We start from the raw sequence: 25,965 nt of genomic DNA on the forward strand, positions 1-25,965 counted from the left end.
GCAGCATACATCAGCGTGCTCAGTGCTCCTATAAATAGCCACCATCATCAGAGTATAGTGCAGCGTGCTGTCAGTGCCCAGATACATAGCCACCATCATCAGAGTATAGTGCAGTGTGTTGTCAGTGCCCAGATACATAGCCACCATCAGCAAAGTATAGCTAAGCATGCTGTCAGTGCCCCTATACATAGCCACCATTATCAGAGTATAGTGCAGCATGCTGTCAGTGCCCCTATACATAGCCACCATCATCAGAGTATAGTGTAGCATGCTGTCAGTGCCCCTATACATAGCCACCATCATCAGAGTATAGCTAAGCATGTTGTGAGTGCCCCTATACATAGCCACCATCATCAGAGTATAGCTAAGCATGCTGTGAGTGCCCCTATACATAGCCACCATCATCAGAGTATAGTGCAGCGTGCTGTCAGTGCCCCTATACATAGCCACCATCATCAGAGTATAGTGTAGCATGCTGTCAGTGCCCCTATACATAGCCACCATCATCAGAGTATAGCTAAGCATGCTGTGAGTGCCCCTATACATAGCCACCATCATCAGAGTATAGTGCAGCATGCTGTCGGTGCCCAGATACATAGCCACCATCAGCAGAGTATAGCGCAGCATGCTGTCAGTGCCCCTATACATAGCCATCATCATCAGAGTATAGTGCAGCATGCTGTCAGTGCCCCTATACATAGCCACCATCATCAGAGTATAGTGCAGCGTGCTGTCAGTGCCCAGATACATAACCACCATCAGCAGAGTATAGCGCAGCATGCTGTCAGTGCCCCTATACATAGCCACCATCATCAGAGTATAGTGCAGCATGCTGTCAGTGCCCCTATACATAGCCATCATCATCAGAGTATAGTGCAGCATGCTGTCGGTGCCCAGATACATAGCCACCATCAGCAGAGTATAGCGCAGCGTGCTGTCAGTGCCCCTATACATAGCCACCATCATCAGAGTATAGTGCAGTGTGCTGTCAGTGCCCAGATACATAGCCACCATCAGCAGAGTATAGTGCAGCGTGCTGTCAGTGCCCCTATACATAGCCACCATCATCAGAGTATAGTACAGCGTGCTGTCAGTGCCCCTATACATAGCCACCATCATCAGAGTATAGTACAGCGTGCTGTCAGTGCCCCTATACATAGCCACCATCATCAGAGTATAGTGCAGCGTGCTGTCAGTGCCCAGATACATAGCCACCATCATCAGAGTATAGTGCAGCATGCTGTCAGTTCCCCTATACATAGCCACCATCATCAGAGAATAGTGCAGCGTGCTGTCAGTGCCCCTATACATAGCCACCATCATCAGAGTATAGTGTAGCGTGCTGTCAGTGCCCAGATACATAGCCACCATCATCAGAGTATAGTGCAGCGTGTTGTCAGTGCCCAGATACATAGCCACCATCAGCAAAGTATAGCTAAGCATGCTGTCAGTGCCCCTATACATAGCCACCATTATCAGAGTATAGTGCAGCATGCTGTCAGTGCCCCTATACATAGCCACCATCATCAGAGTATAGCTAAGCATGCTGTGAGTGCCCCTATAGATAGCCACCATCATCAGAGTATAGTGCGGCGTGCTGTCAGTGCCCAGATACATAGCCACCATCAGCAGAGTATAGCGCAGCATGCTGTCAGTGCCCCTATACATAGCCATCATCATCAGAGTATAGTGCAGCATGCTGTCAGTGCCCCTATACATAGCCACCATCATCAGAGTATAGTGCAGCGTGCTGTCAGTGCCCCTATACATAGCCATCATCATCAGAGTATAGTGCAGCATGCTGTCGGTGCCAAGATACATAGCCACCATCAGCAGAGTATAGCGCAGCGTGCTGTCAGTGCCCCTATACATAGCCACCATCATCAGAGTATAGTGCAGTGTGCTGTCAGTGCCCAGATACATAGCCACCATCAGCAGAGTATAGTGCAGCGTGCTGTCAGTGCCCCTATACATAGCCACCATCATCAGAGTATAGTACAGCGTGCTGTCAGTGCCCCTATACATAGCCATCAGCAGAGTATAGTGCAGCATGTTGTCAGTGCCCCTATACATAGCCACCATCATCAGAGTATAGTGCAGCATGCTGTCAGTGCCCCTATACATAGCCACCATCATCAGAGAATAGTGCAGCATGCTGTCAGTGCCCCTATACATAGCCACCATCATCAGAGTATAGCGCAGCGTGCTGTCAGTGCCCCTATACATAGCCACCATCATCAGAGTATAGTGCAGTGTGCTGTCAGTGCCCAGATACATAGCCACCATCAGCAGAGTATAGTGCAGCGTGCTGTCAGTGCCCCTATACATAGCCACCATCATCAGAGTATAATACAGCGTGCTGTCAGTGCCCCTATACATAGCCATCAGCAGAGTATAGTGCAGCATGTTGTCAGTGCCCCTATACATAGCCACCATCATCAGAGTATAGTGCAGCATGCTGTCAGTGCCCCTATACAGAGCCACCATCATCAGAGAATAGTGCAGCATGCTGTCAGTGCCCCTATACATAGCCACCATCATCAGAGTATAGCGCAGCGTGCTGTCAGTGCCCCTATACATAGCCACCATCATCAGAGTATAGTTCAGCGTGCTGTCAGTGCCCAGATACATAGCCACCATCAGCAGAGTATAGTGCAGCATGCTGTCAGTGCCCCTATACATAGCCACCATCATCAGAGTATAGTGCAGCATGCTGTCAGTGCCCAGATACATAGCCACCATCAGCAGAGTATAGCGCAGCGTGCTGTCAGTGCCCAGATACATAGCCACCATTAGCAGAGTATAGTGCAGCGTGCTGTCAGTGCCCCTATACAAAGCCACCATCTTCAGAGTATAGTACAGCGTGCTGTCAGTGCCCCTATACATAGCCATCAGCAAAGTATAGTGCAGCATGTTGTCAGTGCCCCTATACATAGCCACCATCATCAGAGTATAGTGCAGCGTGCTGTCAGTGCCCCTATACATAGCCACCATCATCAGAGTATAGTGCAGCGTGCTGTCAGTGCCCCTATACATAGCCACCATCATCAGAGTATAGTGCAGCATGCTGTCAGTGCCCCTATACATAGCCACCATCATCAGAGTATAATGCAGCATGCTGTCAGTGCCCAGATACATAGCCACCATCAGCAGAGTATAGCGCAGCGTGCTGTCAGTGCCCCTATACATAGCCACCATCATCAGAGTATAGTGCAGCGTGCTGTCAGTGCCCAGATACATAGCTACCATCAGCAGAGTATAGTGCAGCGTGCTGTCAGTGCCCCCATACATAGCCACCATCATCAGAGTATAGTACAGCGTGCTGTCAGTGCCCCTATACATAGCCATCAGCAGAGTATAGTGCAGCATGTTGTCAGTGCCCCTATACATAGCATGCTGCACTATACTCTGATGATGGTGGCTATGTATAGGGGCACTGACAACATGCTGCACTATACTCTGATGATGGTGGCTGTCAGTGCCCCTATACATAGCCACCATCATCAGAGTATAGTGCAGCATGCTGTCAGTGCCCCTATACATAGCCACCATCATCAGAGTATAGTACAGCGTGCTGTCAGTGCCCCTATACATAGCCATCAGCAGAGTATAGTGCAGCATGTCGTCAGTGCCCCTATACATATCCATCAGCAAAGTATAGCGCAGCGTGCTGTCAGTGCCCCTATACATAGCCACCATCATCAGAGTATAGTGCAGCGTGCTGTCAGTGCCCAGATACATAGCCACCATCATCAGAGTATAGTGCAGCGTGCTGTCAGTGCCCCTATACATAGCCACCATCATCAGAGTATAGTGCAGCATGCTGTCAGTGCCCAGATACATAGCCACCATCATCAGAGTATAGTGCAGCATGCTGTCAGTGCCCCTATACATAGCCACCATCATCAGAGTATAGTACAGCGTGCTGTCAGTGCCCCTATACATAGCCATCAGCAGAGTATAGTGCAGCATGTCGTCAGTGCCCCTATACATATCCATCAGCAAAGTATAGCGCAGCGTGCCCCCTTAGCCTATCAGCAGAGCGGTGCGCAGCGTGCGTGTGCTTACTTCTGTGTTTCTTCTATACAAGGCGCCACGAATGGGACTCGGTGCCTTGTATAAAAAAAAAGTCTTGCGAGAATCTGATGTCATTCACATGATGTTCTGACTCGCCGCGGGGGTTCGGGTCGGCGGGAGCACCCGAACTTGCATTCGGGTGGACTCGGTTCCCCCATGTTCGGAGCAGTCTGGATTCCACAGAATCCTGACTGCTCATCTCTAATTTTAACAATGTAATTTTGTTATTTTGACTTGCTAATATTTATATATTTAAATATTTATAATGTATTTATACATTATTTTATATGCTGCTGTCCTTCCTACACATCGCAGTTTTTCAAGTGTGAATAATAATTTTAAAAAATTATTCGCAAGAAATAGAGTTTTGAACTTCTTCAAGTACTGCTGCTTCAGGACAGTAATGATGGCTTTGCAGGTCTCCGGTATGATGAGGCCCAAACTTGAGATTAAATGAGGGAGCCAATATTTAGATCTGCCAGGTACCTCCCAGTGGCGAGGAATCTCAGGGTAGTCACTAGCTTGTCCTCAACAGAGATTGCCCTCTGCAAGTAGGTATCCTACCTCTGGATGTAAGGCGTCACCAGACTCAGCAACTCCTGGAAGGTGGCATCATTTATGCGCTGGAAATTGTGGTAATCATTGGGATTGTTCTCACGAATCTCCATAAGCAATGGCTGTGAGAGAGAGTCTCCCACTCCTATGTCCAACAAGATCTCACTGTTCTCCTTCTCTGAGCACTCTCCCTATCAGCTAATAACAACAAAGCCGCAGCATATGATGTCCTCAGTTGATAGTGATAAGCAGCCATCATAAGAGAAGTAGAGGAGCACTTTGTAAGCCAGGCAAAACAGAGTGGAGCAATCAAGCAATGTAACAGTGTTTAGTAGGTACAAACCAAGACTCATTAGCCACAGAACTAAATCGCAAAGAGGAAAAAGGGCCGACTGCTATTCATCCCCTCCTGAAAGTCCTGCCCATTAATTAACATTTTCAGAAATCCTTAAGATGGTCATCTGGTGTTTTTAAAGCAAACAATATATTGTTAACGATGTGAACGATTTTAAAGCATCAATGACTCCATATCGTTGGTCATGTGGTAAATTGCACAGTGTGTATGCACTATGGATCATTAATCAGCTTTTACGCACGCAGCGCAGTTGCTAATATCAGAGGTGATATGTAAATGTTTGCATTCGCATTGCGATCACAGCCTGACATAAGGACACCCACTTCCCCTTACTCACATCCGTATACTTTGCCAACATAGAGAAACAATCGGTAACATCGACTAACATTGGACAGTTAATGAGGCCCAGACTTCACTCAGGAATTGCTTACTTCAGCGCACGCTATGAGGCCTCAGGCGGCCTCTAGTATCGCAGTGGCTAATTTATGCACGCCTCTGCAACGCCATTGAAATGCACTGGCACGCGTGCGTTCGCCCAACCTTCCCCCCCCCGTCACCACCCACGAACGGCAGTTCCTGTCAATCACTCTGCCATGAGTCTGCTTGTCCTCTGTGATTGCTGTCCCGATCACAGTGGCTAGTTTGCGCATGTGCACTGCGATGCATACGCATGTGCAATACGCAACAACCGACCGATTGCGTGCGTATAAGCAACTGCGATCCTTGCTGAATCAGGCACTGAATCAGGCCCTATATAATTTTTGGGGGAGTTCTAGGGAAAACGTTGACGGAATTGCATCGTTTGAACATCGCATAGTGTGTACCAGGCTTATATCAGCTTGATCTGCTCCAAGAATTGATTCACACAAAATGTTGCTATAACTTTGCTCATATCTGTTTACATGAAGTGGATATGTTAGGTAAACTTGGTCTGAATCCATTAACTGAGGTTGAGTTTGTAGATCGAGAGGCACTTACAAGAAATGTAGGTAAATTGAAGCTGAAAATAGCTTCTACACCACAGGGAAAACCCTGACCTATTTGAATAGGTTTTCTATAAAAGGAAGTTTAGTTAAACTAATTTATTATAGTTTAATATAGTGCATAGGGACAAATCCAATACACTAGATAAACTAGCAGATTTATTTGGAACCAGAGGCCAGTGCCTGGATGTCAGGTAGATAATATGATGATGACCTTATTATTGCTCCTTTGGTGGGATTACAGATTTGGACAGCAGGCTGCATGCACATCATTTATTTTTAGTTTATGCAGAGCATATCAGTAACACCAATTTCCAGACCCAATAATATATATAAATAAACACATTTTGCTATATAAATAAACACGTACCCTGGTTCAAGGAGTACTGGGAAAAATGGAAGATCTGTTGTTGACCAGTAGCCTATTGGCTATAATATTGATTCAATATTAAGTTGCTTCAGATATGAGCCATTATTATTTGTTATATTTGATGACAGACGATTCACAACAATACCTTTAGTGAAAATACATTTGCTCAGGCAGAAAGGCCCCCTCATAGACTTCAACTTCCGAAACAGTGAGATAGGGTGGGATGTACTAAGGTTGCGGTGACCATTCCGCCAGTCACCACAACCTTACTAATTGCATATGTACTAACATATGCGATTAGTATCACAAAGGACAGCTCTTGCAACAAGAGCTGCCCTTTGCGAAATAGCCGCCGCCGGGGTTTCCGTGGGACAACGTCCCTTCCAAGCCCCGGGAGCTTCCTGCTGGTCACATGTGCAGGAAGCCCCGGGCTCCTCCTCCTCCTCCCTGCACCCGGAAGATTAGGAGTAGGAGGAGGCGAATGACCCAGGAGGAGCGCAGGCCGGCGACAATGGAGTGCAGATGAGTGGGGGCCAGCACTGGGCGATGTTGGGGCAGTGAGGCGGCGTCGAACTGTCAGGAGCGGGGTGCGGTAAGAAGCCCATAGGCTTCTATAGGGTAACGCCAGGTTTTTCTGGCGTTACCCTCCGTGCCAAAAAAAGGGTGGCCAGGGCTTAGTACATATGGAAATGCGGTAAAACTCCCAAAAACAGGGATTTTTACCGCATTTATCCTTTAGTATGTGGAAGGCTGTGCTGGGATCACGTGTTTGATCCCAGCATCAGCCGAGGTGCAGGGGCAGGCAGAGAGGATGTGTCCTCTGCGGGACACATCCATTGCCGGTGCGGGGACAGTAATGTCCCTAGCGTCGGTGCAGATACCGCGGGCACCTGGTGAAGGGACCGCCTGGTCCCTTTCACCAGTGCTGGCGGTACTGTGGCGCCGGGAGAAGCTTGGCTCCGGGCGCAAGCTCAGCGGAGCTTGGCGCCCGGCAGCCAAGAAGCGGCGGGTAGCCGGCGCTGGGAGAGAGTACCTGCTCCCAGCGCCGGTCAGGCATTGGGCGCGGCAGTCAGTGCGGTGGGCGTTTGGCTCTGGCCGCGAGCCAAACCTGGCTCGCGGGCCAGCAGCCAATCAGAGGCAGACACGACGAGCCAATCGCGGCTCGCCGCGTCATAGCCCCGCCCACTTGCGCCGTCTTGTATTAGACGGCGCCGAGCGGGGAAAGTTAGTTCGACGGCGGAGAGGGAGGAGAGAAGACCTCCCGAAGAGCGGAGGATCGGCGTGGCAACAGGGGCGGCGGCCGCGGAAGAGGCCAGAAGACGCAGCTGTCAAGGAAGAAGACAGGCGGCGCCGGCTGGAAGAAAAGAGGAAGAGGCGGCGCCGCTGGCCAGGACGGGCCAGCGGCCGAAGAATGCGGCTGAGGACCGGAGAGGACTGCGGGGGAGGGAAGTGAAAGAGCGTCACGAAGTTCCCCCCCGCAGCCTCTTCCAACGTCGCAGGTAGGCCCTCCGTGAGGCCCACAATATACCCCCCTCCCTGGACCGCCAGGGTTGTTGGGCGCTAGGCCCGTGGAGCATTGTCGGGCACTAGGCCCGTGGGCAATTAGTCGGGCACAAGGCCCGGGGCACAGTAGCGGGCATTAGGCCCCATAAAAGGATCCCCTCTTAATCAGGTATAAGTGGCCTGGGTACTAGGCCCAGGTCACTACTCAATAAAGTAGGCGGGCACCAGGCCCGTGGCCATAAATCAGGCATAGGCCTGTACCCATACAGGAGGGCACTAGGCCCTATATATGAGCCCCACAGATAGGCAGGCAAATAGGCCTGAGCCCCATAAAAAGTGGTCTGGGCATTAGGCCCAGACCACTACCAGAGCCCACCGTTTGGCAGGCACCTAGGCCTGAGTCGCAGGTAAGACCCTGGGCGTTAGGCCCAGGGCCCTGAGCCCATTAGCTGCAGCGCTAACATAGAGAGGCGGATGAGAGGTGTGAGCAGTGGTGGAGAGCTGTCCTGCTTCCACCCATGAGGTAGTGGTTTCCCCAGTCACTGAGAAGAGGAGCTGGCCAGCTCTGGATAGGTAGTAGACATTTAAAGGGACAGCACTGTGTTTTGCTCTTGTATACTTATAGTCTGTGATTGGTGTTCCGTGCAGGGCAAAAGTTTAGTTGTTGTTATATCTGTCGCACTACACACACTGTAGGTTGAGGGTGATGCCGTTTTAGTATGTGTAGTTGCTTGGCATAGGTTTAGGCCCTGCACGACTGTGTTGTGTATCTCCTTACAGGGACCTGTAGTCGAGTGAGCGGACGAAGAGCAAGAGTGGACACGGTGAGGAATATCTGTGTGTACTGTCTCTCCTTGTTTGTTTGTCACTATCTATCTCTCCTTCCTTCTGGGCGGACGGTGATCCTTGCAACCCGGTGCAAGGATGGATCTTCACCTGGTGCGTGAATAATGATAGGTGAAAATTCGGGATCTGAGGCCAAAAGTGCCAATGATGATCTTCACTTAAAACCTGAATTTATCCCTCGGTTCGGTAGGGCGCGTCGGTCGACGTGAGGAAGGACGGTACTCCCCTCGTCTCCTTCCCCCTAGGTCATCGTGTCCGTGTTCTATTTGGAGGTTCCAGGACCGTCTGCTCAACACACGGCCTGAAGGTGAGAGGGTGCGACGCAAGGTAAGTAACAGACGTACACCTGCACGGCAGCAGGCATTGCACCGCACCCACCCTTCACATTTTGGCGTAGTCGGCTGGATCACGGACACGATGTGGACCACCGGCAAGAGGACCCCCCTACGGACAGCTCCGGAGTGGAACCATCCCCGGGCATATGAGGACAAGAGTGACTGGATTACGGTGTCGGGAGAAGACATCATGAAGATGGTGCAGTGGTCGGGTCAGCGCGGTAAGGAAGAGCGCCGGGAGAAGGGGCGCAAGAAAGCAGTTGTGACCCCCTGCAAGACGTGTCAGCGGCTGGGACATGATGCCAGCGAATGTCCCTGGTGTGAATTTAGGGCGACAGAAGAGGAAGAAATGTCCCCGTTGGAGATCACACAGATGGCCCAGCAAGCGGTCCAGAGATGTGGTCAGAAGAACTCTGTGAAGAAGAGACTCTGGTGTATGCTCTGCCGAACCTACGGGCATGAGCATAATAGCTGTCCAGGTGATGCAGAGTGGCACCAGGAGGACGAAGAATTCCGGTGTGAAGGATGTGGAGATCCAGAGCATGAGCTTCAAGATTGTCCGTGGGACGAAGACCGGATGATCTTGGATGGCAGAGCCCAGAAGTGGATAGAAGAAGCCAGGGAAGTGGAGCAGAAGAGCCTGCTGGAAGTACGTTCGCAGGTGCCCATTGTTCCTGAGCAGGAGCCGAAGGGTAGAGACCCCTTTGTGATGAAGATGGCAACAGCACCCCCGTGCTGGAAGTGTCGGCGGCAGGGACACTTGGCCCATGAGTGCCCCTGGGAAGATGCAGTGGCACTGTTATGCCCCGAAGAGGTCCCAGTGAAGAAGAATCCTTGCCCGCAGAGGACGGATGTGGATGACTGGGAGGTGAAGATGCCACGCTATAAGGAAGAGCGTGAAGACCCAGTGGCAAAGAAGTCTAGGATCTCCCCATACTGGAAGAGTCCGCGACCTGGATACCCGGAGATGTCAGCGGAAGAGATGGAGTACACTGAAGAAGGAAATTGTCGCCTGCTGCAGGAGTCTGTGGAGAAGAGTCCAGATTCTTGTAAAATGTCGGCAGAGACCCGGGAAGAAGAGGATGCCCCGGAGGAAGCGACTATTGGGTGGTGGTTAGTGCCACACCCTGAATACTGTGAAGATGCCCCAGACCAGTTGGAAGAAGAGTGGGTGGCTGCGGCACCCTTAGAAGAAAATTCCCCATGGTGGCCCATCGTGAGTGGCACTTCCGAGTTGCCACTCCCACAGAGGATCCACAGAGGGAAGTCAGGAGGTACGAAGATGGAGAGCCCGGAGCCAGTGGAGAAGGAATGTGGGGTCATGGTCGGTTCCGGCTGGGCCCTTGAACAGATCCTCGCTGGAGGGACCATAGAATACCCTGACCCGCGGACGATGGAGATGGAAGAAGACTTTGTAGGGACTACAAAGGAAAAAGGGGGGGGAAATGTGGAAGGCTGTGCTGGGATCACGTGTTTGATCCCAGCATCAGCCGAGGTGCAGGGGCAGGCAGAGGGGATGTGTCCTCTGCGGGACACATCCATTGCCGGCGCTGGGACAGTAATGTCCCTAGCGTCGGTGCAGATACCGCGGGCACTGACTGCCGCGCCCAACGCCTGACCGGAGCCAAGCTTCTCCCGGCGCCACAGTATTTCAAGAATAGAAAAACATTATACCCAGACGCTCAACAATCATATTGGTTTAGACTTTTTATAACTATGCTATTATACTCTTACACTGGACACTAACTAAAATGCATTTTGATCTTGGTCATGTATTGCTCTATATATTTCTCCCCACTTCTTTAATTAACAATATTGTAATCTACATATAGGATGAATATACCATATCCTTTACCTATAATATAGATATACAATTTATATCAGATATACAGTGTTTATATTATTTAAAAGCTACATTAAAATATGTATTATTTTTAAAAGACCAGTATGGATAGAATATATATTTGTGTTATAAATAAATGTATGCCTTAGTTTTATATATGAACGTATACCTTAGCCTTATACACACACTTGGCCTTTCTGTGGATTATAACTGTAGGTTGAAGACAATTAATCAGTTAATTAAAATTTCATACACCTGCTGGATCCCCTTTTAAAAAGAAACCCAACGCACTATGGGGTCATTCATGTTTATCCTTCTGAAGAAACCATTTTATAAGGTGAAATGCGTTGAGTTCTATTCACCTTCAGGACAAGTTCTAATCCTGTACACACTTGGTTCCCTATCTGGACAGACTGTTTGTTCAGCAACTATCCATTCATCCATTGCATAATCAGCAGGGCATCTACAATACATTATCCAACAGTGACTATACACGCCTGACTTCAGTTCCATCAGCCAGTTTATCTGCCACCTGAAAGCTGCTGGCTCGCTAGATCAGCGTTGGGTACACATATCTCTGATAGCGAAAAGGAATTTTGCTTTTTGTGGCAATGCACTCTGTCAATAGAGACACATTTCTAGCACTCACTTATATTTGTTTCTAAGTTTTGTGTAAGAGGGATCTTCAAAAAATAAATAACATGCTCTTCCCTCTGAGAGGCTACCTAAGGCTCTTCCCCACACCTCGGGGCTCAGAAGTTGGGGTGATTAACTACCATAAACTGAGAGAGTTTTTGGGCTTATTTATCAATGGGAGAAGAGCTTTATTTTAAATAAAAAATGTAGTTTGGATTTAGCGCTTCTCTCTATTTATCAAGTACTGCAGTTGGCAGTAGCCTATGCTGACAGCTTTCATATGCTGGCTTCCACATGCAAAGCATGGGTAAGATAGTTATTGCATATTTATCAAAGTTAGCATTGGTACTCATCCTGGATTTGGAAACTCCCCCTCAGTACCTGGGCCCCATAGCTGGCTCAACAGCCCTTGCTACTCTGGGGCATTTCAGGAGTAGCATTGGTACTCAAGCCCCTACTAGCAAATTCTTAAATTAGGCTTCTCAGCACTTGCAACAGGTCAGGTTTATTACATTTCACACCGGTAATCTACATTAAGCTCCCATCTGTCACAATTACATAACAGTATATCACACCTCCAAATGCACATGAAAAGGGGACATGGCCGTTGAAGGTGTGGTCAGACATCATGCCTATGTTACACATCAGGCTAGCGTCATGGCCTGTTCTGAGCCGCTGGGCCGCTCCCCCAGCAGCTCTCTTTATAATTTAGATGTCACGGGCATGTGCATAGCATCCATTAAGGTCAGACTTAACTGAAGCTCCTGTCCTTTCTCCCCCCACAGGGACACTGCAGCCCAGGGTTGGGATGGCAGGACAGTGCTTGAAAAGTGGGACTGTGCTGTAAAAAATGGTATGGTTGGGATATCTGGATAATACTCAATACTTATAGGAGAAGCAGTAAGCAACCAAGTAATTACTTAAAAGAGTGAACAACTCATTGTCAGGTACAGTCGGTGTCTGATGCACAGCAATTCAGCAGGTTGCTTTTAGGAAGCAAGCAGAGGCAGTTTTCAAGTTTAAGGTCAGTGTTTGGCGCACAAACATCCAGCAGAGATTTGCTTAAGGATCAGACAGAAGCAGTAGTCCAGAGAATTAAGACGGAAACAGAAACCAAAGTAGCTGCAGTAATAAGAGTGAGGCCCAGAGTTTCCAGAGAAAAGATTAATCACCGAGCAAGAACTGATAGGTGAAAATCTTTTTTATGGTCAAAGGGCTCAAGGGTCAGACCAACTTTTGGTCTGCCTTAGGCAAAAGAGGTTCTATATTGCATATTGATACTTGAGAACAGTTACGGTCATGACTAACTTCAGGTGACACTAACTTGTCTGTACTGCCACATGCACCGTACTAAAGTAAGGTTTGTTCGGGTCTAGTCAAACTACACATTATATTTTATTCCCTGGAAGTGATACCACCTAACCCACTGAATGTCACCAGCAGTGTTGTATGCTTTAAAGGGGATATTGCATTCTTTACTAGATCAAAGTAGGAAACAATTTGACATTATTGTTATATATAGTAGACTGAATCCTCTAGCACCAATAACCAAAACTCAATGAGGGAATTTTCCTTTTGTATATGTTGGCTATATATTTGATAGATTTAACCAATAGATAAGCCTTTACCATTTTGTAAAACTTTGCTTTTTAAACTTCATTTATTCTAGGAGGCCTCCTTGTAATATGTGGAAGTTATTTACGAAGCTCAGGCACTAATACCACAAATCATCTTGATGTTGGACATACTCCTCGATAGTCTCTCCAGTGTAATTGAAGATGCATCTATATACCGAAGCACACTCCATATTTGGCACAGAGGCTGCAAAAAGCTAAATCTTAAACATAATATATCTCCCTTTTACATAACTAATTACTTTACATTTGCTCATTTTTTTAAACTATGCATAAAAGACTTTCAAGGATGTTCAGGTTACATAATTACATTTATTATTAAGAAATAGCAAATGGTTTATCTTTAAAATAGTAAAGGAAGCAATAAGCGCAGTAAGAGGGAATAGAGGGAGGAATTCTAAATGATATGACCTTGTGCCCTAATGCAATACTATGAGAAATAGTCTTCTTATAATACTCTATATGATTACTCCTTGTAAAGCAGGCATTGTATCCTGCTAAAGTAAGCTGATGCAAATTAATCACTCACTAATTTCCCAAATCCCTGAAGCAAAATGCATATTTCACCTCTGTAACTATTGCTGAGAATTCTATTGCAGTCTCTATGAGGAATAATTAGCACCATGGGGGATTAAAGTCACACAGTTTAGATGTGTACAAGATCTTTTCAAACTGCAAATTGCCCTATCAGGTTATAAAATGTGATTTCAACATTAATACACAGAATTATATTCTGTTCTCTGTAATTTAATACAGTATAATTTGGTCCCTTCAAATTTTTTTCGGCAGGTCCAGACTCCATGTTTTATGATATTGATTGCTCTATTTTAAGGCTTCTCAAGGGAGGTAATAAAGCAAGGCATACTTTAATAGTCTTGATCCAGTACATAAGCAGAGTAACATCATCCAACAGGAAACAACATGGGACTGGTGGCAAACTACTGGGAGTCGACAGTGTTATACTGTCCCACTGGGGACCTGGACAATATCAATTGGGCCCCACAGTCCTGTCTGCGGAACCCATCCCTACCAGGGGCATACTGTAGCTAGAACTTTGTAGGCCTCTTAGCAACTTCTAGAGTGACATCTCTTTCTGCAGCGCTCCAGAGTGGGCATGCCTAGTGCTGCCCTAGTGGTGCTGGACCACCTGTAAAGTAGCCTCTTGTACTGTTGGTAAAGTACTATTGGCCCCATTTATTAACAAAGCAAGCAACTACAGACCAGTAAGCCTTACATCAATAACCCAAATTCTAAATATAGTATCAAGGACACTATATTGGAAAATACAGAGGAGGAAAGGGATTTAGGAATCACCATTTCAGATGACTTGAAGGCAGGCAAGCAATGCATCAAGCACTGAGGAAGGCAAGTCAAATGCTTGGTTGCATAGGGAGAGGAATCAGTAGCAGGAATAAATAAGTAATAATGCTCCTGTATAAGTCGTTTGTACGGCCTCATCTAGAATACTGTGTTCAGTTCTGGAGGCCATATCTGGGAAGTTGGCTGAGACCCAACTCAGAGTTGAGGAATCTAACATGCCTGTGGTGTTCACTAGTGACCCCGCAAGGGTATTTGGGCTTGACGGTGCCTGATGTACAGGTTGCGGTCCTCTGCTTGGCTTTCCCTATACAGGGTTGTGGTTGAAGCAATGAGAACACTCTGGATAACTGTGAGTATGTATGAACCGGAATAGGACCGGACTGGATGCACCGTAATGGAACCGGACTGGATTCACTGGAATGGGAGCGGATTGGATACATCGGAATGGGACCAGACTCAATGCCCCTGAATGGAACCGGACTGGATTACCAGAATGGAACCAAACGGGATGCACCGGGATGGAACCAGACAGGATTACCGGGATGGAACCGGGTAGCAACTGGAGCCAGGTGCAGCGAGATGGGAATCTGCACTGAGTAACAGAGATTTCTGCAGGAGCTCAGACTGCATCTGTTAGCTAGGCTGAAGACAACATTGCACTGGCAACTTGCACAGTGCTGGGAACTTCCTTAAACCATTTCTAAATTTGCATTGTTTCCTAGCAGCCTATGATATTATTTCTTGTGGAGGGAAGGGGGTAGGAGCAAAAGTATTATAATATTGAACAATGTAACATGGGGCAGTGCGGGTATAACATGGGGCAATGTATTAAGTAGTCTGCACCACTTCTGGTAGTAAAGTAGAGCAACTTTACTTAAGGCTTGAACAGAACATTTTTAGAATAAGAATGTTTCTAAGGCCAAAGGAACTGTTTAAGGCAGTGGTTCCCAAACTGTGGTGCCTTGGGAAACTTGAAGGGGTGCCTCAGGTTGGTGGTCCAGCACCAAATAAAATTATTTATGGTCAAAGTAATGTAAATATGTGGACAAACAGAAGCGCAAACCTGTCCACCATCACATAACTGAGCTTAAGGATGACAGGTCAGCACAATTTACTTCACTTTACTACTTTAGTAAAAAAAAATTCTGAATTTCTCAATAACAGACTTTTGGCTTAGGGGTGCCGTGAAAACAATGCTGATACTCTAGGGCGCTGTGATTCAAAAAAGTTTGGGAATCACTGGTTTAAGGTAAAGCTATTAAAGGAAAATATCTTAATGACAAATAATTAGCAACAACAGGATTGCTACAAACAAAACATACATAAAATAAAACCAATATTACTTTCAGTGATACACCAGGGGCCAAATGTAATAGGGTGAGAGTTTAGAAAATGTGAGAGTTTAGCAGTAAACTCTCACACTATTACATTGGTCGAGTTGTATCTTCAAAATGGGAAAACATCTAGATGAGAATTCTCGGACTCTATTATATTGGCCGAGTTAAAAAAGTGTGAGAGTTTACTCTCACATTTTCTAAACTCTCACCCTATTACATTAGGCCCCAGATGTTAAAATAATTTTATAGAGTTGGAATTATTTTATTCTGGGCATATTTATTATTGAGACTAAGGCCCGTATTCAATTAGAGGTGAAAAGCCGCGATTGGCAAAAAGTCTTCGTTGATGCACGGTTTTCGGCAGTTTCCAAAGTATCGCCCTATACAATTCCAGGACGTTTTTGCATGTGCGAAACCTCCATAGGCAAAAAGGCAATAGAAAATATGTGCAAAATCCCTATTTTTGAGTAAAAATGTGGGGACTTGGTTCAGAATCCTTTGGACACCCCCCCCCCCCCAATGACTAATTAGACAAAAAAAAATTATGTTATTTCACCCCAAAAAAGACCTGTCATTTTTGGGGAGAAATGTAAAAAGTGTTTGAAAATGGGGCTAAAGTACTGAGATGTGTATTTTGGGGTGCTCTATGGATGGGACAGATTTTTCGGATTGCAGGAGGCTGCAGCAGGTGTATTTTTTTTACATTTTAATCTGTACTTTACAGACACAAAAACATACCAGTACCCATTTAAATGTACCCCCAATTTAATTACAGCAATTATTTTTCACCAAAGACACTGCTTTATATAATTTTTCCACACTTATGCAAATATGCATATAACAGCACATTCACTATAATAATATCCCTAATTACTTTTATTGGGGCTATTGATACACTTCTATACACTCTTAATAATTACAGTATTTAGTAGTTAGGCTTTTTAGGGGGTACAGACTGATTTTCCCCTAAAAAACTGTCCTTTTTCACTAGTTTTGCTATTCGCCCATATGCATTTTTGCCTATTTTACAATTTAATAGGGCGAAAAATGGGAGCGCACATTGTGTAAGTAGACGAAAATTTCAAAACACGCGAATGAGGCAAAAACATCACTCTTATCGCCGATTGCGGCTTTTCACCTCTAATTGTATCCGGACCTAAGGGCCTTATTCAGGTTGGATTGCTCGGCTGCGTGCGAATGCAGCCGTGCGTTCCAACCTAAATAAGGCCCTTAGGGTCAATGTTTGTGCTCTGCGGATATGCATCGCAGTGCGTGTGCGCAAACAAGCAAATGCGAATGATAAAGCTAACACAGTAAGCACGCAAAACCATGACAAAGTGATTGACAGGAAGCACCGTTTATTGGTGGTGATGGGGGGTGGTCGGGTGAACGCAGGCGTGCCAGTGCGTTTCAACGGCGTTGCAGGGGTGTGCATAAATTAGCCATTGCTATACCAGACGCCGCCTGAGGTCTCACTGCGTGGAGGAAATTTAGAAATACCTATGCGAGAGTCAGGTCAACCACTATTGTGCACATGTTTCCGATGGTTGTCGATGGTACTGATGCAAACAAGCAGTTAAGTAGCAGGTGCTATCCATATCATTGATTGTAAGCAGAGTGCAGTATAGGTGCCGAGATCAGCACATTGCAAGTTTGTTTCAAAGGTATAAACGCAATGACACTTAACTTTATATACACTAAAGACTTTCATACTGTTATGTGTTTACAATTTACTTTGAAATATAAGTCACTAAAAGTTAACATCATGTTTCTTTTAAAAAAAACCCATTAAGAATTGTGCAATACAAGAGTATAATTGAATACTCTGGAATAGTTTTTGTATTGAAATGTGGTTGTCTTGTAGTGTGCCCCTCCTGCTGCTGTGGAACTACACATCCCATCATTCCCTGGCACAGTTATTACATGCCTTAATAGCAATACTGTGATAGGCCATTCTTGGATGTGTAGTTCCACAGCAGCTGGAGGGCTGCACGTTCCCCACTCATAATAAATACACTAGTGAATTTATCTAAATTAATTGTAATGCATATATAATAGCAGCCAATTTGGTGCCATAGACAAAAAAATTTTGAGCAGATAATCCTACCACCAATCTAAAGTGTGTATACACAGATGCCACAAATAACACATTGGCGTATATATATATATATATATATATATATATATAAACAGAGAAAGAGGGCTCTCACCAGGTACTTGTAGTAGAAAAGTAAAATCGCACCTTTATTTAAGACATAAAAGTTTTTATGTCTTAGCAGATAAGTAATAAAGATGTGATTTTAATTTGCTACTACAAGCACCTGGTGAGTGCCCTCTTTATCTGTTTCTGTGTGTTGGATGCTTATTTGGTTCCTTGAGGAGCACCACATTGCTGACTTAGGGCCTGATTCAGACCTGCTCGCGAGCGCATAGCACTCTCAAGTGGGACGATGGTGGGGTACTGCGCACGCACAGTGCACGCATGTGCAAGCCCCGGAGCGACAGACAAATTCTCTCGCTCAGGGACTCACTACAAAAGGGGCGGCTTTCGATGTTGATCGACAGCTCGCCCCGTTTTGTAGGCGGGGAGGGGGGTGGCTACACAAACAGAGGCGTTCCCGAAGGAACGCCTGCCATTTGTGGGAGACACCACTGACATTACCAGTGATGTCAGTGGAGAGCTTCCTGCTCTGTTAGAGCAGGAAGCTCTCTGGGGCTTGCGACGGACAAGACCCTACCACAAGGGTCTCGTCGCAAGCCCCAATGGTCGCGATGGTCGCAACCATCACCTGGTCACTTGCCAGGAGGCCGCAACAAAAAAAACCAAAATTGGCCTATGTGTTCTAAAAAACCCCAGGAGAAGTCTGTTTTGTAAACAGACCAAAGTATCGGCTTTTGAAAAAGCCGGTTTGGGTCCTGGGGTGTGGATGTGAGGAGAGGGAGGCCACTCCAGGTTTTGGGCCTTTCAGCCTGGTAGCAGGCTCATTACAGCTTACACCTGTAACTGGCTGATTTAAGCTGTGTTCAGTTGTAGCTAGTGTATCATACCTGGGAGAGCAGGCCGCAGGTTACCTTGCTCTGAGACACTCTTGGCTGTAAACCAGAAGGTACTGTGGACAGGAATTTTGTTTAGTGTTCTGATAGTGAGGGAACTTACTGTCTAGTTAGAACACAGATGGGTTAGGATTTTGTTTATGTTTTTTTTTTTTTACACAAACTGTTTTTATTGAAAAAGAATCAAACATTTTAGATAGGATAAAATGGATAAAAGTTATAGATATAGACAGTTGACACTTGGTGATTCCATTTCGAATAATACAATCGAGATTCTAATGTAATATAGATAAATCACACAAAAAAATATACAATAATAAAATAAAATAAACAGTAAATAAAAATTATAGGGGAAGGTTCGGGGGAAGGTAGGTCAGAGGGAAAGGAGGAAACTAAGCGGGAGATAGATAAGGGGTGATCTATGGGGCAAATTATAATAGTCTCAAATAGATATTAGAATCAAGAGGAGAAAGATACGGGTACAGAATTGGAGCCATTAAACATGGCGTATTGTGTAGAGCCCTTGAACAACAGCCAAGGGGACCACATGACAGTAAAGTTGGTAGGACTACCTTTAGAATAGGATATGATGTCCTCCATATCCATATAATAGTCGATCCTCTTAAACCAATCTTTAATGCAGGGAGCGGAGGTGGACTTCCATAAAACAGGGATTACCGCTTTAGCTGCATTGTTCAAGTGTCGCAGTAAGGAATTCTTGTATGAAGCCATTGAAGAAGAGGTCATGTTTAAGAGCCAAAAACCAGGATCTCTAGGGACCTCTCCCCCAAGGATTATCTTGGAACATTCAAATACTTTTGACCAAAAAGTAACCAGGGAGGGACAATCCCACCATATGTGAAGAAGGCTGCCTGGTGCAGAGTTACATCTCCAACAAACCTTTGGGACCTGCGGAAACATTTTATTTAAAAGTACTGGATATCTATACCAACGTGATAAGACTTTGTAGAGAGTTTCAAGAGTAGCTATACAAGAAGAATTGGCAAAGGTGTTATTAAAAACAATCTCCCAATCAATATCCTGAACTTTATCTTGAAGTTCTTTCTGCCACACTGCAGTAAATGGAGGAGGCAGTTCATACAAATTTCTAATAATTAGTGAGTATAATGTAGAAATAGTATGGGATGGAGTCTGAGAGGAAGAACATAAGGATTCAAACAAGGTAAGTGTCCTGGTGAGGTCAGGAAGTTTGCAAGATGTAGTGATAAAATGCCGTATCTGGAGGTATTTCCAAAATTCGGATTGGGGAAGATGCCATGATTCCTGGAGTTCTGTGAATGAACGCACCCCTGACGAACAAACCATCTGACCCAATCGAAAGTGGCCACCGCTCATCCAATTTTTGAAGGACAGTGTGGAGAGCCCAGGGGAAAAGTCCAAATTCCCAAGAAAGGAAGTAAGAGGGAAAACAATAGATGAAATATAGGGGAGGTGTCGCAGGACTTGTAATAATTAATTTTTAAATTTGAAAACATGCCAAATTTTTGAAATTCTGAAACAAGGTTCGAGAGAGAAGTAGCTGGGTTAGAGAGCACTGCAAGAAGGTCATCTTCAAAGAGTGCTAGCTTATATTCCTGATTGCCTATATGAATACCAGAAATGTTCACATTACTACGTATAGCCCTAGCCAGAGCTTCCATACATAGCACGAATAAAAGAGGAGAGAGTGGGCACCCCTGCCTCGTCCCATTTGAAATAGAGAATGAGTCAGAGAGGGATACGTTTATCCTAATTCTATCTGTGGGAACATCATATAATGCCAAAATTCTCTGCAGACATGTAGGCCCTAATCCCAAATGATGTAAAAGACCTGACATAAACTCCCAGTCGACCATGTCGAAAGCCTTCTCTGCGTCAGTTGATAAAATAATAGTCTGGGTAGAAGAGAGAGAGGCTTGGTGTATTAAACTAATAACTTTTGTGGTATTGTTTCTGGCCTCGTGACCCACGACAAAACCAACCTGGTCATCGTGGATCAATTTAGGTAGGAATGTTTTCAACCGGTCGGCTAGGAGCCTAGCAAAAATCTTCAAGTCAATGTTTAGGAGTGAAATATGCCTATAACTAGGGCCTAAGGTAGGATCTTTACCCTCCTTAGGTAAGACAGTAATGTGTGCCTCCAGTGATTGTTTGGAAAAACTCATACTATCTGAGATTGAATTAAAGGCACGAGTCATAAGGGGTGCCAGTATATCTTTGAAAGCCTTATAATAGGCTGTAGAAAGTCCATCTGGACCAGGACTATTACCAGCTGGAGAGGAGGAGATTCCCCGATCCACCTCTTCAATGGAGAAAGGTGTTTCACGAGAATCAACCTCTTCTGGAGGGAGCTGAGGATAGTTAAGTGATCTTAAATAAGATGAAATCGCCTCTCGATGGGTGATAATGTCCGAGTCCTGACCTAGGTTCTTAAGGTTATAGAGTTTATCATAGTAAGACCGGAAGGACTCAGCGATTCGTTTAGTTTCATGATGGGTCTGGCCATGTTCATCTTTTATAGCTTGAATAAATGTGATAGCATGCTGTTCACGCAACGCCCTAGCCAACATCTTACCTCGTCTATTTCCCCATTGATAGAAACGACTACGGCATTTACGGTAGGACAGTTTAATTTTATCCATGGAAAGTTTATGAAGTGCAGCTCTAGCTTCTTCCAATTTAGAATAATAGTGTGGGGATAAGGAAGCTTTATGGGAAGTTTCCAAGGATTTGATCTCAGCCAAAAGGGCATCCCTTTGCTTCGTTTTCTGTTTTTTTAAATAGGAGCCTAATTGAATGCAAGTGCCCTGGAGAACACATTTGTGTGCCTCCCACACTGTTACCTTGGAAATATCCCCTTGGTCATTTTGTTCAATATAAGAGTCTATGGAGGACTCAATTTGGGATTTGCAATAGGCATCTTGTAGAAGGATATCGTTAAAACGCCATGACCAAGGATTGAGCGAGTGTTGTGGAAGGGAAAGGGTAAGGAAAAGTGGAGCATGGTCAGACCACGTGATAGATCCTATTGAGGTGTTTGAAATGAGGTGTAAATGTCTGTGGCTCAAGAAAAGATAATCGATTCTCGAGTAGGTGTGGTGGGGGCGAGAGAAGAAGGTAAAGTCAGATACAGCTGGATGAGCGATCCGCCAGGAATCAGCTATCTGATGGTCGTGAAGGGTGCGTCTCACCCGCCTAAACTCCTTCCCTGGCCTATGAGTTGTTTTATTGGAAGTGTCACGAAGAGGATCAAGAGGCCAATTTAAATCACCTCCCACAACCGTAATTCCTTCCAATAAAGTCTCAGCTTTATCTAAAACAGCAGCAATAAAAGAGGGTTGACCTGAATTAGGTGTATAAACGTTCGAAAAAGAGAAGCGCTGATGGTATAGGGTGCATTTAACCAAAATACCTCTACCTTCAACTAGATTATGTATGGAGACATTAGATATCGGTAAGTGGCGAGCAAACAAAACGGCAACACCCAGAGTCTTACTGACTAAATTATCACTAGTAACTACTTGAGGGAAATAATTTTTTTTAAAGGGGGGGTATGCCCTTTCTTGAAATGCGTTTCCTGTACAAGTGCTATGTCTACCTTATCAGCACGGAAGGACCTTAGCATTTCGGATCTCTTTTCAGGGACATTCAAACCTTTGGCATTAATGGTGACAATCCACAACACAGACTTACGACTGGCCATACATTATCAATATGAAGATAGCATAACAATCTGCACCTCTTGATACAGTACAAGTTACCCAACCATATATGTCACCCTTAAAAAATGGGAGGATAGTGGAAAGGGAAGAGGGACGGAAATAGAGGGAGGGAAAGAGAAAAAATAAAAGAAAAAACATAAACGCATATAATAAACAGACATTTGAAACATTGAGTATAGATAAAGATTGAAACATTGAAATGCTGCATCTGGACAACCAGGAGACAAAAAACAGCTCTATGTCCAGGATGTAAAGAAAAAAATGCAACACTGAGGGGGTTCGGAGGGACGGCAATAACAACCACCCAAACATATATTTATAAAATTAAATCAACTTCAACTAGGGAAAATCCCACGGATATCTTTGCATTATGAAACTTACAGACATAATGAAGAATAATGTCACAAATATTGCTGTAATAATTAGTTAAGATATATAAAAAAATACAACAAAATGAACGTTGGCATCATAACATTTAAATATATGATTAGGACCTAAGGACCTCATTCAGAGTCGGTCGAAGCGGCCGCATGGTCGTACGCCACCGTAAAGTTCACAATGCGCGTGCGCAAACTAGCCGCTACGATCAGAAATTTCTCTCTCCTTGAACACAGCCAGGTCGGTAGTTTGAGTGACAGATTGAGGCATTTGTGGGTGGTAACAGAGGAAGGTGCTTGAAAATGGGGGAGTGGAGATCCGAACGCAGGCGTGCCTAATTATGCGAATGGCGTTTTATGGGAGTGCATACGGTTTATGGGAGTGCATAATTAACAAAGTAGCGTCATGGCACATGTGACATGGGAGGTTTTTACACTGACATGATCGTAGAGCTTAAGAGAGGGTATGGTCAACCTTAAGCTCTACGACCAGTTCCGATGGTTCCCGATCGTCTCAATTAATCCTTATATGCCCGGAGATGACGTGCAATGCGTACGAGAAGGGGTCGTTTCCCCCCTTGTATGGCCAGCTACCGATCCGAACTTAGGGACGCAACTTGCGAGGGAATCATTTGAATGTCCGGCCCCTTTTCCCACGACCGTGCGGCCGCTTCGACCGACTCTGAATGAGGTCCTAAGTCTTTTGTAGATAGGAGGAAACTGGAGCGGTCTCACCAATTATAAATATAAGGTGAAGTGATCAGGTCTCTTCTACGGATGTCCTCCGTTTGGAGCTTGAAATTCAATGCCAATTTTCTCCATCAGAAGGAAGGGAAGGAATCGCTAAGGGGCTGTAAAGATGCTCCCAATCTGGAAGTGCCACTGGATTTATACCCAAAGCCGAGAAGAAGGAAAAGAGATCATCGGGTGAATGGAGAACAACATTCTTCCCATTATGAGTTACTTGTAAGTTGAATGGAAAACCCCAGCGATATCTCAGGGAATGTTTGCGAAGTTGTTTTGTGAGTGGTCTCAGAGCCTTCCTTTGTTGCAAGGTATACCATGATAGATCGGGAAAAAGTTGGATTTTGTCCCCGTTAAAATCGAGTTCTTCAAGTTGGCGGACCTTCTGCAAGATAGCTTCTTTTTGGGTATGGTAATGAAGGCGACATATTACGTCTCAGGGTTTGTCAGTGGGCAGGCCTCTCGGACGGAGGGCCCGATGCGTCCTATCAAACAAAATTTCACTATTGGGGTCTAGACCAAGAATCTCCCCAAATATTTTCGTGAGGGCATCTGTGAGATTAGGTTGTGTTACATCTTCAGGTAGACCACGTATCCTGATGTTGTTGCATCTACCGCGAGTATCCAGGTCGTCTATACGTGATTTAAGAGAGCGGAACTCAGATTGTTGGTGGTTGAGAACTTCTGTGAATCGGTGGAAAGCGTCCGCAGATATCTCTTTGTGATCTTCCAGGCCATCAATCCTGGTTGCCAACTCAGCCATATCCGATTGAATAGTGGCCACTTCCTGGCGAATAGTAGACTGAAGCTTGGCCTCCAGAGACTGAAAGTCCTGTTTCGTAGGAAGTGATCTAACGTGAGAGAGAATTTCACTAATCTCGTCCCGGAAGGTAGGTGCTGTAGGGCTGGAACTATGATTAGCTCCTGGAGACAATCTATCTGAAGAAGATGAGGCAGCAGATGAGGCTGGTGTTGAGGACTCGTCCACCACAGTGGAACCAGCAGGTTTTAGAAATTGACGCATGTCTTGATGGGATCCGCTATTCGACCTACCACCGACTTTCGACCTGGACCTTTGTTTCTTATCCTTCCTCATTCTGAGTTCAAAAATTGTAAATTTAATAAAGACAGGCTCCGACCAGCTTGTACGAGAACCCCAGAATTGTGTCCTGTTTCCCCAGCTGCAGTGTGTGTAAACAGGGAGCCCGTCTAACCCAGGAGGAGGACCCCTAACCCGACTGTGTCACAATATATATATATGTAACACCCCGCTGAGGGTACAGTGTTCTTAGTGGTGTGGAGTGTTTCCTTACCGAGTAACAGTCTCTCTGAATCTCCTTGGGTTCTTCCGGAATGTTGCCAAATAGATACAGGCAATAATGGCAATAAGATTACGTATTTATTAACAGTCACACTTGCAAAGAGTATAAACCAGAGTAATGACAGCGATATTTCACTCGGTACATTACATTCAAAAGATGTATGCAAGAATACAATTTAACATAGAGGAATTACACATGACTCGTTGCTATTTTATTTTACTGGCTGTTTGTCTATGAATGAAGCAGGTTAGAACAGCACAATAAACAATTACTATCACAATTTAAGTAAATATCCTATGTATAGCTAAATACCTTACACTAATACTATGGGAACTTTCTGATATCCAGTTAATATAGTTCACAATTTGCTGGCCAGCTATTTGTATCGGTGGTGCACAATTGTTCACTCGCTGCTCCTATGCTCCTTAGAGAAGTGTGGATACAATTAATAACTTGTGTAATTCAAACCTGTTATATTTCCTAGTGCAGTTTAATACTGTTCTGAGATGGCAATAAAGTGGAACAACTTTTGCAATATTTGTAACAGTAGTAGGAAAGTGTTCCAAAGGGAGTACACTAGGGGGTAAATTTACTGAGATTTGAGATAGGTCGAAATGACAATCTCTGGTGATTTATTGATTTTTTCTCCCTGCTTGCAAATTTACTATAGGCAAAGTCGGGTGAGTTAGAGAGAGATTTCTCTCATCTCACTCGTAAAACTTGGATGAGATAGCATTCTCGAATCAAATCACTATCGGGCCAAATCGGAAGTAATTTTCACATAAAACATACATCTCTCAAATTTACCAAAAATCGGGATGACAAGCTCGGGTGATATAGGAGCAAACTCTCTGTCAAAATCACTTTTCAAACTCTCAACCCCCTGAGCTGCGAGATGGTCAGAAACATACACAAATCATTGTGATTTGTGTATGTTTCTTTCTATAAATGG

The sequence above is a fragment of the Taudactylus pleione genome, unplaced genomic scaffold (assembly GCF_031769625.1).
Source record: "Taudactylus pleione unplaced genomic scaffold, aTauple2 ptg000054l, whole genome shotgun sequence".
Lineage (NCBI taxonomy): Eukaryota > Metazoa > Chordata > Amphibia > Anura > Myobatrachidae > Taudactylus > Taudactylus pleione.